At 41.0% G+C, this 8216-nt stretch overlaps 1 pseudogene; it reads left to right on the top strand.

Annotated features, from left to right (window-relative positions):
* Window positions 1-159: 159 nt before the first annotated feature.
* On the top strand, window positions 160-5236 carry LOC129530467 (eukaryotic translation initiation factor 3 subunit F-like; annotated as a pseudogene).
* Window positions 5237-8216: the final 2980 nt, after the last annotated feature.

Genomic DNA, 8216 nt, shown 5'->3' with positions numbered 1-8216 from the left:
GTGGGAGTTTCAAATTGAAGAGTGGCACAACTGATACGTTGAGAATAAACAGAGATTCCATTCTGTTTTTTCTTTTTCAACTTTTATGTTAGATTCAGGGTGTACATGTGGAGGTTTATTACCTGGGTATATTGTGTGGTTCTGAGGTTTGGGGTATGAATGATCCCAACATCCAGGTACTGAACATGGTACTCAGCAGTTTTTCAACCTTTTCCTTCCTCCCCCCCCCCCAGCAGTCCCTAGTGTCTATTGTCACCATCTTCATGTCCATGGGTACTCAGAATTTACCTCCTATGTATAAGAACCTGAGGCGTTTGTTTTCTGTGACTACATTAGTTCACTTCCTGGATTCCAGCTCTATCCATTTTCCCTCAAAGAACATAATTTTATTCTTTTTTGTGGCTGCGTAGTATTCAATGGTCTATATGTACCACATTTTTATCCAGTCCACTGTTGATGGGCACCTAGGTTGATCCCATGTCTTTGCTAATGTGAATAGTGTTGCAATAAACATACAAGTGCGTATGTCTTTTTGCTGGAATGATTTGTTTTCTTTTGGTTACATATTCGGTAATGAGACTGCTGGGTTGAATGTTAGTTCTGTTTTATGTTCTTTGAGAAATCTCCAAATTGCTTTCCACAGTGGCTGAACTAACTTACATTCCCACCAAAGGTGTATAAGCATTCCCTTTTCTCCTTATCCTTGCCAGTATCTGCTATTTTTTTTTTTGACTTTTTAAAAATAGTCATTCTGACTGGTGTGAGATAATATCTCATTGTGGTTTTGATTTGCATTTCTCTCATGATTAGTGATGATGAGCATTTTTTTCATGTTTGTTGGCTGCATGTATGTCTCCTGAGAAGTGTCTATGTCTTTTGCCCCTTTTTAATGGGGTTGTGTTTTTCTTGTTGAATTATGTTCCTTATAGATTCTAAATATTAGGCCTTTGTTGGATGCATAGTTTGTGAATAATTTCCCCCCTTCTGTAGGTTGTTTACTCTGCTGATGGTTTCCTATGCTGTGTGGCAGCTCTTTAGTTTAATTAGGTCCCATTTGTCAACTTTTGCTTTTGTTGCAATTTCTTTTGAAGATTTAGTCATGAATTATTTCCCATAGCCCATATCCAGAATGGTACTTTTGAAGTTTTTCTTCTCGGATTATTGTAGTTTGAGGTCTTAAATTTAAATCTTTAATCCAACCTGAGTTAATTTTTGTATATGGTGAAAAGGTGACCAGTTTTTTGTTTTTTTGTTTTTGTTTTTTGTTTTTGTTTTTAGTTTGTTTGTTTTTTGAGAGATAGTCTTCCTCTGTCACCAGGCTGTAGTGGAGTGGTGCCATCTCAGCTCACAGCAACCTCCACCAGCGGGTTCAAGCAATTCTCCGGCCTCAGCTTCCTGAGTCGCTGGGATTACAGGCACGTGCCACCACACCCAGCTAATTTTTGTATTTTTAGTAGAGACAGGGTTTCACCATGTTGGCCGGGCTGGACTCGATCTTCTGACCTTGTGATCCTCCCACCTTGGCCTCCCAAAGTGCTGGGATCACAGTCATGTGCCACTTTGCCTGGCCAATAAGGTGCATTATTAACATCAATAAAGCTCAGGAACCAGCTTTCACCATATTTGTGTTTAATTTACAGTTTTTCTCAGAGTCTTTGGAATAGATTCCTCCCTCCATGAGCCAGAGAACTTACAATGTTCACTGCAGTGTCTTTAAATGTAGCAGTAGCAGCTGTGGGTTGAGAACACAAGTTTTCCACTTTTCCTTTTAGAGCCAGCCATTCACGGTGCTCTGTGTTCTTATTCAGCATTGGGTAGGGGCATCTGGGAGCTGGGCATAGCACCAGTGCCCCATGGAGGAGGGAGGCAGGAAGCCCCTTTCTTCCTTCTCTAAAACCTTTTTTCTTTATGTAGATCCAAGTTTTTAGCCTATATCATTTTCTTCTCTCTGGATAACTTCTTTTAATATTTTGACAGATCTACTGACAGCAAATTTGTGTTTGTCTGAGAAAGTCTTTATTTTTCTTCACTTTGGAAAGATAATTTTGCAGGATACAGAATTTTAGGTTGGTGGAATTTTCTTGCTTGCTTGCATGAGTTCTGAAGAAAAGTTTGATGCAATTTTTATTCTTATTCTAACGTGTGTTAGGCCCTGCTAAAGCCCAAGGTGGTTAGACTCTTGTGAAATAGTTTCCCTGGGGCAGGCTTTTGCTAAGGAGAACGGAACACCCAGGGCGTATTTCAAAGTAGTTACTTTTCCCCTTCCCTGTGGGAAGGAGGAGGGAATTTTTCTGTGATGTGCATAAGAGCGTCTGGCAGAGCTCTTGGAGGTTCATGAAAGTGTAGGGCCCCCTAAGACTGGGCTCCCTTAATTCTTAATTCTCAAGTTTATGTGCATGGAGCCTCCAGTGATTTGTTGTTTACATGTAAGTCTTCCCACCGTGGTTCTGGCTCCAGTGGCCAGCCTCTGATCCTGTTAGGCTGGGACTCACTGCCTCTCCAATTTGGGGGATAACTGTTTGCCCTGATAACCTCAAGTCTCTGATGGATCTAAGAAAAGTTGTAATTTTCAGTTTGTTCAAGGTGTTTTTTGTTGTTATTGTGAGGACAGGAGTGACAGCTTCCAAGCTGGAAAACAGAAGTCACATTTGGGTTTTGTTTCAAGATATTTTTCCAATGACAGAGAATGATGCCACACACATTTCCATAGATGTCTTTTGATGCAGATGTGCATGCATTTCTGTTATCCTAAGAGTGAAATACCTGAGCCCTAAATGTGCTCCTTTCTAGAACCTTTATTCAATGCCAAACACAGTATCCCCTCCAGCAGTGATGAGAGTTCTTGTTGCTCCAGATTCTCTCCAACACTTGGTGTTCTATCTTTTACATTTTAGCCGTTTTGGAGGATACGTTATCCTGTTGTGATGTTAATTTGCATTTACATGAATATTAAGAAAGCTGAACACATTCAAGTTTTGCTTTTATAAGTTACACATTTAAGTGTTTTACCCATTGTTCTTTCTCTTAGTAATTTTTAAGAGCTCTTTACATATTGTTGATGTGAGCCCTCTGTCAGTTCTATGGATTCATAGATCTGTTTCCACTCTGCAACTTGTCTTGTCACTTAGTGGTGTCTCTTAATAAACAGAAATTCTTAATTTGAATATAGTCTAATTTATCAATTTATTCCCTTAAAACTATGGCTCTTTGTGATCTGTTTAAGAAATCTGTCCCCATTCATGGTCACAAAAATCGGCTGGGCACGGTGGCTCACACCTGTAATCCCAGCACTTTGGGAGGTCAAGGGGGGCAGATCGCCTGAGATCAGGAGTTCGAGACCAGCTGGCCAACATGGTGAAACCCTGTCTCTACTAAAAATACAAACATTAGCCAGGTGTGGTGGCAGGTGCCTGTAAGCCCAGCTACTCAGGAGGCTGAGGCATGAGAATCACTTGAGCCCAGGAGGTCAAGACCGCAATGAGCAGTCATTGTACCACTGCATTCCAGCCTGGGTGACAGAGCAGGATGCTCTTTCAAAAACAAACACAAAAGTAAATCTAATTAGCTCTAGGATTTCTAATTTGAAGATAGAAGCAATAAACAAAATGAGAAACAAAAATACATTCGTTTTGATTAAAGCAGAGGTCAGCCATAACTCTGAACCTAAAAAGGAGCTCACCTGAAGCAGCTGTGAGTGAGCAGGGTAAGATAGGAAGCAGAGAACCGATCCTCATTGCCAGATCTTAGGAAAAAAATAATAAATTAGGATGACATACTTTTGCAAAATTAAAGAAATCCCCTGAGGTGCTAATACAAAATTTTATTTGTGATAGGACTAATAAAGAAATTCAGCTAGTAGTGGGATCTGTCATGGACTGAGTTTGATTCCAAGAACAGAAGAGGTAGGACCAGTGAGAAATAGCACAGACATATTTGCAAAAGCAGCCCTCCCACGTTAGGAAGAAGGGATACTTTTGCACAGTGAACAGCACTACAACTGTTCATCTCTTTCATGTACTATCACACATGGAATGACTGAGATAATCCTGTGTTCCACACATAGTCCTCCCTGCCCCTACTGAATAGAGAAACCCAATTTCACCTTGGCTATCTCTAGATCAATTATCTGTTAATAGGTCTGCTGTTTTCTTTACCATTAGTTTCAAGAAGAACTAAATATCCCCAAATGGTATTTCAGCTTCCACTTAATGAAACCTGTCATCTAAAGCCAGACCCTGGCCTCAGTGCAAGCTCCAGTGCAGACCCCAGCACCCACTCTGCCTGGTCCTGCTCTTCCAGGGCCCTTCCCTGGTGGCCGTTTGGTCAGGCTGCACCCAGTCATTTTGGCCTCCACTGTGGACAGCTACTAGAGACGCAACAAGGGTGCTGCCCGAGTTATCGGGACCCTGTTGGGAACTGTCAACAAACACTCAGTGGAGGTCACCAATTGCTTTTCAGTGTCACACAATGAGTCAGATGAAGTGGCTGTTGACGTGGAATTTGCTAAGAACATGTATGAACTGCATAAAAAAGTTTCTCCAAATGAGCTCATCTTGGTGTGGTACGCTGCAGGCCATGACATCACAGAGCACTCTGTGCTGATCCATGAGTACTACAGCCGAGAGGCCCCCAACCCCATCCACCTCACTGTGGACACAAGTCTCCAGAACGGCCATATGAGCATCGAAGCCTATGTCAGCACTTTAATGGGTGTCCCTGGGAGGACCGTGGGAGTGTTCACACCTCTGACAGTGAAATATGCATACTATGACACGGAATGCATCAGAGTTGACCTGATCATGAAGACCTGCTTTAGCCCCAACAGAGTTGTTGGACTCTCAAGTGACTTGCAGCAAGTAGGAGGGGCATCAGCTCGCATCCAGGATGCCCTGAGCATAGTGTTGCAATATGCAGAGTATATACTATCTGGAAAGGTGTCAGCTGACAATACCATCAGGAAGGTGGGCCACTTCCTGATGAGCCTGGTTAACCAAGTACCAAAAATAGTTCCCGATGACTTCGAGATCATGCTCCACAGCAACATCAATGATCTGTTGATGGTGACCTACCTGGCCAACCTCACACAGTCACAGATTGCCCTCAATGAAAAACTTGTAAACCTGTGAAGGGACCCCAAGCAGTATGCTTGCTGGTCTAGGTCTTAACCCCAGGACTCAGAAGTGAAGGAAAAATGGTTTTTTTGTGGTCTTGAGTCACACTGAGACAGTCAACTGTGTGTGACTCTAATAAACGTAGCCTACCTTTTGTAAATTAAAAAAAAAAGAAGTTAGTTTCTTCCCTGGGGAATCAGTATCTCTAAATGAGGAGAACCCAAAGTTTCACAAAAGGGAAGAAAAAGTCTGCAAGTGCAAATTAGGCATAATAGTGCAGGGAGCCCCCTCCCCTTGACTTTCAGATTCATGTGTTTTTGTTGTAAGATAAATAACACTACAAGGTGGTCACTGACTCTAAGTTTATACCACACACGGTAAGACAACATCCCAACCTCACTATGTGTTGTTTACCAGCTGGGAGCACTAACTGAGTTACATGATTCCATTCCATCATGTCAGATTCTTCTAGGTGATGGGGATTATGTTGTAAATCCAATGAGTTGCACAAACATGAGCCTAATACCATATTTTTTTTGCAGTGAAATGAATTCCTTAGTCAAAAACAATGTTGTATGGGATATCATGATTGTGAATAACAAATTATTTAAGTTCACTCATGGTAGTACCAGCAGAACAATTGCAAATGTAAAGGGTGAGTTCGTACCCAGAATAAGTGTCTATTTCGGTGAGAACAAAATCCCTGAGGGATGGGTTTCAATGTCGTCAATCTGCAAGTTGACTGGGTAGCCCCTGGGGGAAGGCTGTCATATTAGCCTTAGTTGTTCTACATTGGTCCAGATACAATTTGATTATGTAAAGTCGTGAATACCTTCTAACCTTAATATTATGTGCATTTGTCCATGAGCCCATTGAACAAGTATCAGCTGACTAACATCTATTATATAACATGTCATTGTATGCATATGATTACTCCTCTTCAGTGGATTCCCTCTAATAAGAATTTACTTGGGCTACAAGTATTTTCATACTTAGTGTCTATTTTAAGAAGTCATCTTCGGCTGGGCGTGGTGGCTTACACCTATAATCCCAGCACTTTGGAAGGCCAAGGTGGCCGGATCACGAGGTCAGGCGATGAAGAACATCGTGGCTAATATGGTGAAATCCAGTCTCGACTAAAAATATAAAAAATTAGCTGGGCCTGGTGGTGGGCACCTGTAGTCCCAGCTACTCAGGAGGCTGACGCAGGAGAATGGCATGAACCCAGAAGGTAGAGCTTGCGAGCTTGCAGTGAGCTGAGATCGCGCCACTGCACTCCAGCCTGGGCGACAGAGTGATACTCTGTCTTGAAAAAAAAAATCCAACTATTCAAAAGTAAAGAAAAAAATATGTCAATCCCCCATGTGTCCACTGCACACCATCACAACTTTTAAACCATGCATGAGCTCACATTTTGAATAGAAGGATCTTGGGGACAGGGGACACTAAAAGCCCCAAATATGGTCCTGTGTGGCATAATGGTTTTTTGGTAAATGCTATACTGCATACAATGGTGGTCGCTTAAGATAACAGAGCTGAAAAATTCTTACCATCTAGTAACACTGTGGCCATGATGACATCATAGCACAACGCATTACTCATGTGTTTGCAGTGAGGCTGGTATAAGCAAACCCACTACATTTTTCAGTGGCATTAAAGGTTAGCACATCTAATTATGTACCATATGTCATATTTGGTAATGATAATAAATGACCATGTGGCTAGTTTATGTACAGTTGCTCCTTGAACAGCATGGATTTGAAATGCACAAGTTCACTTATATGCAAATTTCCTTCTGCTTCTCCCACCCCTGAGACAACAGGATCAACTTCTCCTCTTCTCTTCCTCAGGCTGCTCAACATGAATATGCAGACGAAGACCTTTATGATGATCCGCTTTCACTTAATGAACAGTAAACATATTTTCTCCTCCTTATGATTTTCTTAATAGAATTTTCTTTTCTCTTTATTATAAGAATACAGTATACAATTAACAAAGTATGCATTAATTGTTTATTTGATCAGCAAAGCTTGCAGTTAATAGGCTATTAGTAGTTAAGTTTGGGGATAGCCCAGAGTTATATATGGATTTTCAACTGCACAGGAGCTGGTCCCCTAACCCTTGCACTGTTCAAGGATCAACAGTATTTACAATACTATACATTTTATTCATATTTTAGAGTGTAGTACTTCTACTCATTAAAAATAATTAACTATAAAACAGCGTCGGGAAGGTCTTTCAGGAGTTCTTCCAGAAGAAAGCCTTGTTATCATAGAAGATGACAGCTGCATGTATGTTATTGCCCTTGAAGACCCTGAAGACCTTTCACTGGGACAAGATTTGGAGATGGAAGACAGTGATATTGATTATCCTGACCCTTACAGGGCTAAGCTAGTGTGTGTGTTTGTATGTTTTTAACAAAAAAGTTTAAAACGTAAAAAATAAAAATAAATAAAGCTTATCGGATAAGGATATAAAGTATTTCTGTACAGCTGTTCAATGTGTTTTTTTAAGATGTGTTATAAGAATCAAAAATTAAAAAAATTAAAAGTTTATAAAGTTACGATAAGCTAAGATGAACTTGTTAAAGGAGGAAAAATTTTAAATACATTTAGTGTAGCCTAAGTGTACAGTGCATATAAAGTCTATAGTTATGTACAGTAATATCCTAGGCCTTTGCATTCACTCACCAAGTACTCACTGACTCATCAGAGCAACTGCCAGTCCTGCAACCTCTGTTCATGCTAAGTGTCCTATACTGGTGTACCACTCTCTCTAACTTTTGTAATATATATATATTTTTTTCTTTCTTTCTTTTTTTGAGAAGGAGTTTTATTTTGTTGCCCAGGCTGGAGTGCAATGGCACTATCTTGGCTCACTGCAACCTCTGCCTCTGGGGTTCAAGTGACTCTCCTGCCTCAGCCTAACGAGTAGCTGGGATTACAGGCCCACGCCAGCACACCCAGCTAATTTTGTATTTTTAGTACAGATGGAGTTTCTCCATGTTGGTCAGGCTGGTCTCGAACTTCTGACCTCAGGTGATCCGCCCGCCTCGGTCTCCCAATGTACTATGATTTTACTGTATCTTTTCCATGTTTAGATATT

This window comes from Gorilla gorilla, chromosome 14 (assembly GCF_029281585.2).
Source record: "Gorilla gorilla gorilla isolate KB3781 chromosome 14, NHGRI_mGorGor1-v2.1_pri, whole genome shotgun sequence".
Classification (NCBI taxonomy): Eukaryota; Metazoa; Chordata; class Mammalia; order Primates; family Hominidae; genus Gorilla; species Gorilla gorilla.
The sequence above is the reverse complement of the archived record's forward strand: the minus strand, read 5'-3'. Positions and strand labels throughout refer to the sequence as shown.